Below are 7826 nucleotides of genomic sequence, written 5' to 3'. Positions count from 1 at the left end.
GGCAACAGCCTGGTCCCACTCCTGCCCGAGTCTCTCTTTCCTTCCTCACTAGCACGTTGGTGCAGATAGATGCCCCAGCTGCCAGCTGTTCCCGGATGGACTCTGTTGGATGCTTGGTCACAAGAAAGTAATGCAAGCCAGGTCTACTGGGGAAGCAGAACTTCATACTCCACAGTGCAGGCCTCCTGGGATGCAGGTCTCAGGAGGACGGTTCAGACCTCACCCCTTGGCCCTGGCCCAGAGATGCCAGCCCCATACTACTATATACTGCAGATGGCATTCCCATCTGACAGTCGGGCCTTTTTTGGATGCCCTGGCACCATGCCCAGGAGATAAAGACGCAAGCAGGATAGATTCAAGCCACTCTTTCTTCTTAAAATAAGCGATTCATTTTTCAGGAGCGAGAGCTATTTTTAACTGCTTTTGCTCCTGGGCAGCTGTTTCCAAGATGGCTTCACGATTCTAAGAAGCCATGATTCATCCCTGGTCTAGGCGAGGGTTGGGGACATGGAAATTCCAGTTATAAATGTCACAGCTCCTGCCGGGGGCTCCCCAACCCCTCTGAGGAGCCAGAAGAGAGTGTCTGTAAATTCCATGGCCTTGGGGAAACAAGAGCCAGCATTCAGCTGGTTAGGGGTCAAGTGTCCTGGCCTTGCCCAGCGTGGGAACCACACAGCAGCAACCTGAAGCCATGAGGTCTTGGGATTGTCTGTTGGCCACCAGGTCCTAGCAGCTGGGTTCTATCATGTCCTTGTTTCTAAATCTGATTTATTATTGCTTTTCTTTTCCTAGTGGAAATAGTCTAGAAAACAGAAAAAGAGCTGTAAAAACTTAGAATTTTGTAATTATTTGCATATCTTGTACAAGATTTTTCAAACAAAAAACTATGAGAAGGGAAGGTGTCAGGCAAGCGTGTAGTCCTCTTCCGTTCCCAAGTCCACCATTGCTTTCATTTGTCTGATTTCCCTGAGGAAACAAGGCCTTCACCAGGCTAGGCAAGCAGTCACAAGCAAGCCACGACCCGCTCTACTTTTTACCATTTAAACTTTTTAAATTTTACCTTTAATTATGTTCACATGTGTGTGCACATGAATGCGGGTTCCTATAGAGACGAGAGGAAGGCGTTGGATTCTCCACAGCTGGAGCTACAGGGGATTGGGAACGCCTGACATGGGTGCTGGGAAGGGAGCCAGGGTCTTCTGGAAGAGCAGTACATGTTCTTCATCGCTGAGCCACCTCTCCAGTTCCCCACAGCTCACTTTGAAGTGACATGACAGATCTCAAGATAGATAAGGTAACCATGATGCCCATTTCATTAGATTCTCTTCTGGAAAGTTCCAAACACATGTATGCACATGTTTGCATACCTATTTTCTCGCTTATGGCTTCCTATGGGATCGTATGGTGGGCACCATCTCCCTTGTTTCCTGTTAGACAGCTTCCCACTGTGGTATTTTTTTTTTCACCTTGACTCAGTTACCTTGATGACCAATTGCAGGATTTCTTTAACAGAAACATGAGAATCGATTTGTTGCCCCTTATTAATAGAATCCATGAGCAATGAGATAAGGCTTCGCCTCAGCCCCACCAGTGTCCTCATCAGCCCTGACAATTGTATTTTGTACATTTGTTTTGATCGTGTGTAGACAGGGTCTTGTGTAGCAAAAGATGGCCTTGAACTATTTATGTAGCTGTGGAGAACCTTGATCTTCTGGTCCTCTTGCATCTGCTGCCCTAGTCTGGGATTACAGATATGCCCCGCTGTATCCGACTTCCATCCCAGACAGTTCTAAGTGCACAGTTCAAAGGCTTTCACACCATGGGAACCATCACCAGCGGGTGTCTTCAACACACTTTTCAAGTCCCTGATGTCTGATCCCATACGAGGGCAAGGTCCAGAGTACATCATCCACACCTTTCCTTGGGCTGTGGAATTTTACGACACTCCCTTGGGATTTCCCAGAGTGCTTAGTGAGCCCTGCCCCCCCCTCCCAGCATGAGCCATGGCCCTGGCAGGAGCCAGATACATGCTTTCTGAAAAGAGAATGAAATTCATAATAAGTTAGGTAGGTTGAGCAACAAACTCCCTTCATCCTGCCACAGTCCAGGAGACCTCTGCCTGTGCGTTTGACCCAAAGAGCCCCTGCAGCAGTTTCATTAAAACCAACTTGTAAGGGGCACCAAGGCACCTTCCCAGCACCCTCAGATTGCACACTGTGGGTTCCGGATGCCCGGCTGTTCTCAGAAATGCGTCAGGACCATCGGGATTGCGTGGAATTCCCCACGGAGGATTTCCTGGGCAGTTTTGCTTTGTTTTCTAGTTACCATTTTAATTCTTTATTATAAAGCTTCTTAGAAAGCACCAAGGCCTTCCTTTCAGGGAAATGAACCAAGCACAATATATTCTCAAGGGGGAAATGAAGAACTTCCCATCTAAAATTAGAAGTATTTATCCAGGTTGATGGGTGGGAAATAAATCCAGAAATCGTGAATTTGGTTTGAGGTCCACAAGGGCCTCCAGACACCGGTGTGAGGCAGGAATTAAAGAAATAACTGGGAAATGAGGCTGTCAAACGCTGGGAATGAAGTGGGTAGCAGCCAGGTGATTATGTAACATGGTGTCGAACTGGCCAGGAGTCCTCCAAAGTGAACAGGACCTGGTGGAACCATGGGACAGGGTGCAGGAGCAGGGTGGGGGTTAGAGGCAGCGGTTAAGATCCAGTGCAGAGAACAGCAGAGCGCTTGCCGGGAGAAGAGTGCAATAGTCTATTCCCTCGGGTCATTCTGTGGCCTTTTAGAGATGACCAGATGACCTTTGGTGACACCTGCAAACAAGAAAAAAAAATTAGAAGAGAAAGAGAAGGACCCCACCCACCCACCTCTGTCTCTGGAGCAGTTCCCATTGTCCTGGGAAGTTCAACAGTTAAAAGCAGTTATGCAGAGTGACTCACAGGCATGCAGCTATGTGTGCATGTGCGGACACGCACATCTATGTGCACACGGGTATACACGTACCATAGACGGTGGGGGCGTGTGCGGAAAGAGGCAAGAAGAGATGAAGTAAAATGGTACAAGAGCGAGTCCTTGTATCTCACGGGGCAATCGTCAAGTACTGCAACCTACAGAGGAAACGTGTTCCGTGCCACGCCTGATGCTGAGCCAAAGAGGCCCCGTGGACCTGGGGTCCATTGCAGAGGGCAGACTCTGAGGGGACTGGGCCTGGCCTGTGTTTTCTTTTCCAGCGGTGGCTCAGGGCTGGGCTTCCCGGGAGGCCAAGGGCTAAAGACAACAGACCCCTTGTTCTAGGCTAGCGTGGGGAGCAGGAGCATGGTGACAGTTCCTAGTGGCCCAAGCAGGGTCTGCCATCTCTGGCAAGGGTTGACCACTCGGGTGCAGCCATTGAAAACACAGGCTCACCCAAGAGTTAGACTGATCTAAATGAAAACTCAGTGTACTGAGTGAAAATAATCAAAAAAAGTAGAAAAAAATACCATAAAGCACTGGTTCTCAACCGGTGGGTCTTGACCCCTTTGAGGGGAATCAAGTGACCCTTTCACATGGGGTCGCATATCAGATATCCTGAGTATCAGATATTTACATTACAGTTCATAACAGTAGCACAATTACAGTTATGAAGTAGCAACAAAATAATTTTATGGTTGGGGGTCACCACCACATGAGGAACTGTATTAAAGGGGTGCAGCGTTAGGAAGGGTGAGAACCACTGCCAAACCTGGGGACCTGGGTTCAATCCCCAGATAGTGGAAGAAGAGAACCATCTCCTGAAGGTTGTCCTCTGCCACACATGCGTGTGATACACGCATGTCTATGTGTGTGCACACACACACGCCTACATGTGTGCACACACAATAAATAAACAAACGAAAAACAGAACTTAAAAAGGAAAAGATGACTTAATTAAAAACTGGGTAGTGGTCTTGAGAGACATTTACCAAAAATGGATGTATAAAAATGGCCTATAAGATGCTCGGCATTGTCAGTCACCAGATACATGCATATTAAAACCATGATGAGTCTTACAAGCTAGGATTACTAAAACCAAACAAAACAGAACAAGAATGTTGGCACGGAGATTGTCCTTTACAGGCCCACTGGTGTATGACGAGGTCTATAGACCTACACAGAGGAGGTGGTGGCAACGTGTTGTGAACATATGAGGTGCCATTGGATCGTATGCTTCTCAACCGTACAGTACTGGCTGGTTTGGTGTCAACTTGACACAATCTAGAGTCACCAGAGAGGAGAGAGCCTCAGTCGAGGAAACGCCTCCCTGAGATCCAGGTGTAAGGCCTTTTCTCTATTAGTGATCAACAGGGGAGGGCCCAGCCCATGGTAGGTGTTAACGTCCCTGGGCTGGTGGTCCTGGGTTCTATAAGAAGGTGGACGGGGCAAGCCAGGAGAAGCAAGTCAATAAGCAGCACCCCTCCGTGGTCTCTGCAACAGCTTCTGCCTCCAGGTTCCTGTCCTGACTGTCAGTGATGAACAGCGATGTGGAAGTGTATGTAGAGTAACCCTTTCCTCCCCAACTTGCTGTTTGGCCGTGGTGTTTCAGTGAAGCAACAGAAACCCTGACGAAGACATATTTGTGTCCGTTTGTGTACATACGATTAATAAGAAGAAAACAAAACTGTCACAGTTAGCTGGTGAATGTCAACATCATTACCCAGAGTACGTGGAAACACACATCTGGTTATATTTGGGGAGCATACTTTCCCTACTGTCATTGGCGATCCTAGTTAATAATTTTGATTTCCTGATAACCTCCACCCTAACTCAGTCTGGAAGCAGACATCCTACCGCATGTTCTCTGTCGATCTGAGTCAGTAACCTGTGAATGCAAAAATAATTCAGAATAACTACCTGAAACCAGGGAAATGTGTCTGCCGTGTGTCCTTTCGTATCCGGTGCCTTTGAGTCTACTTAGAGTTTTGATCTTCTTATTCGTTCTCTCTCAACTTCATGCATGAAAATCCGTGCTTGCTCCGTGCTCACTATCGACGGAGAAAGCCCTTCATTTGCGTTTGCTGTAAGTGGGTTAGCAAGAAGCAGAAAAATGGGGCCAGGCTAAAGTGCTTGCTGCACAGCAAAAAGACCTGAGTTCTCATCTCTAGCACCCAGAGAAAAGCTGGGCACAGCAGCACATGCCTGCCCTCCTCCCTTCACTGGGAGGCTGAGACAGAAAAATGCCTGGAACTCTCTGCCCAGCCTGCCAGGTTCACTGAGATGTTGCTCTATCTAAAAAAAATTAAAAGATGAAAAAATATTACAGAAAACATCTCTGATGGAGGGGAGGCAGAGGAAAAAGAAGAGGAGGAGGGAAGAAGGGGAAAGGGAGAGGACAAAGAAGGAGGAGGAGAATGAGCTGGAGGCGGGGGTGCTGGACATGTATGCCCTTGGGGATTCAAGGATTTGGCATCATCTTCACTGTTTTTGCTGTTGCTATGGTAAAATATTCTAACACAGCAATTTAAAGAAGAAAAGGTGTCATTTGCCTACAGTTGAAGGTACAGTCCACTGTGTCAGGGAAGTCGAGACGTGAGGCACTTTTACGAGGTCACATCACATCTACACTCAGGAAGGGAGGAGCAAGGAGTTCTGGCACTCAGCAAGCTTTCTCCTTTTCAGGCAGCCAGAACCCAAGCCCAAGGAATGACACCTCCCAGTGTTAGCCTGGGTCTTCCTACCGCAGCTAAAGGCACGTCTCCAGGTCTGCCCGGCTACTCTGCTCTCTCAGGACTTAAGTGCAAGCATGTGAGAAAGACACACACACACACACGTACACACACCACGCACACACACCACACATACATCATACACACATACCACACAAACACCACACACCATACACACACACATACACCACATACCATGAAAGACCCTACAGACCCCCTCCTCAAAACCCGTAGCTAGCATGCTCCCAGGGGAACGTCCTGTTTGCTTTTTTAAAAAAAATTCTCCGGATCAGCAGCCAGCCTGCTCCCGTAAGAATATCCCATGTGCTTGAGAGAGCAGGATATCTATCAGATAGAGATAGGAAGACTGCAAGGCAAGATGTCAACAAAGCAGGTTAGCTATAAGATAGGAACAGGATGATTGTTGCCAGGCATCCATGCTGAGAGAGGAAACCATTCATGCCCCCCGCCGCATTCCGATAACCACGCTTTTGCTTCTGTAAACTTGCTTTTTGCTCTTCCCTATGGTGCGCAAATCTTCCGAAAGATCTTGCTGCCCACAGGTACCTGTGTCTACTCAATAAACCTCTTGCAATTTGCATCCGTGCAGTCTTGGCCTGTTCCTTGGCGTTGGGGAGGTCTCCTCCTGAAAAGAGGTCCTCATCGAGGGTCTTTCATACCACACCATACACATACACACACACGTACACACACCATGCACACACACCACACATACATTATACACACACACATACCACACAAACACACACACCACACACCATACACACACACATACACCACACACCACACCACACACACACACACACACACCACACACCACACCATACACACACACATACACCACACACCATACACACACACATACACACACACACACCATACACACACACATATACCACACACCACACCATACACACACACACACACCACACCATACACACACACATACACCACACACCACACCATACACACACACACCACACCATACACATACACACACACGTACATACACCGTGCACACACACCACACATACATTATACACACACATACCACACAAACATACACACACACACACCATACACACACACATACACCACACACCACACCATACACATACACATACACCACACCACACACACACACCATACACACACATACACCACACACCACACAAACACACACACACACACCACACACACACACACACCATACACACACACATACACCACACCACACACACACACACACACCACACACACACACACCATACACGCACACACACACACACCACACACACACACACCCACACACACACACACACACACACACACACACGGCGGGGGCGAATGCACTAGAAGGGCTATAGCAGTGAGAGATGGTCTGAGGGAGTCACAGACATAAAACAAAAGGTTGTATTGGCTCGCCCAGGAAGAAAGGTGAGATCCTGGAGAAGATCCTCCTGAACTGGGTTTGAGGGCATCTTACCATGGCTGGGGAAGACAAGGTCAGAGGGATGGCACCTGTAAGGGCACTGCAGGGACAGAGCAGGGCCACTCCAGAAATAAGATTCCAAAAGGATGTGCGCTCATGGTCCCGAGCCACACGTGAATCCTCAGTGGTGACCCCTCCCCTGCCTCCATGTCTCCACCGTCCCACGGCTTCTGAGCCTGCTTGACCCATGGCCAGCCCTGTCTGCTCGTGGTTTACAGAAGAACCAATAAAACCCAGCCACTCCCTGCGTGCAACTGGAGATGTTGGCAGAAATGTTATTTTCTATTTTTTTTATGACTCTCTAAGATTAAAAAGTCTTTCCCAGCGAGGTACTATTATTCTTGGACAGTCCTCTATTTTTAAAATTTGGGCCAGATCATGCCTCTTGCTTTGGAGTTAGGTCAATGGAGCTCCTCCCCAGCCCACACTATTTATAAAATCCGTCTGCACTGACCATGCACTAGAGCAGGTTTTTTTTTCTGGGGTTATCTTGTCACTGTGAACAAAAAGCTCTTGTGTCCTGGCTCTTGATGCTGGTTGGTTTATTGGGTTTATAGCCAGATTTAAAAGCTGATTTTCTGGCCTTTCATCCTGGAATGTTTTTGTAACAGAAATCAGGG

General features: G+C 48.0%; 1 long non-coding RNA gene across 2 annotated transcripts; it reads right to left on the bottom strand.

The window, feature by feature from the left end:
• Positions 1-2458: 2458 nt before the first annotated feature.
• On the bottom strand, positions 2459-7354 carry LOC142853006 (uncharacterized). 2 transcript variants are annotated; one of them, XR_012911051.1, is made up of 3 exons: positions 7201-7354; positions 4882-5045; positions 2459-2825 (listed from the first exon to the last, which is right to left on the bottom strand). It is a non-coding gene; the product is annotated as an uncharacterized LOC142853006 (long non-coding RNA). The 2 variants fall into 2 exon arrangements; XR_012911050.1 differs by lacking the exon at positions 2459-2825 and adding an exon at positions 4494-4589.
• Between the last annotated feature and the right edge of the window lie 472 nt (positions 7355-7826).

Source organism: Microtus pennsylvanicus, chromosome 6 (assembly GCF_037038515.1).
Source record: "Microtus pennsylvanicus isolate mMicPen1 chromosome 6, mMicPen1.hap1, whole genome shotgun sequence".
NCBI lineage: Eukaryota > Metazoa > Chordata > Mammalia > Rodentia > Cricetidae > Microtus > Microtus pennsylvanicus.
Note: the sequence above shows the minus strand (reverse complement) of the source record. Positions and strands in the feature narration are given on the sequence as shown.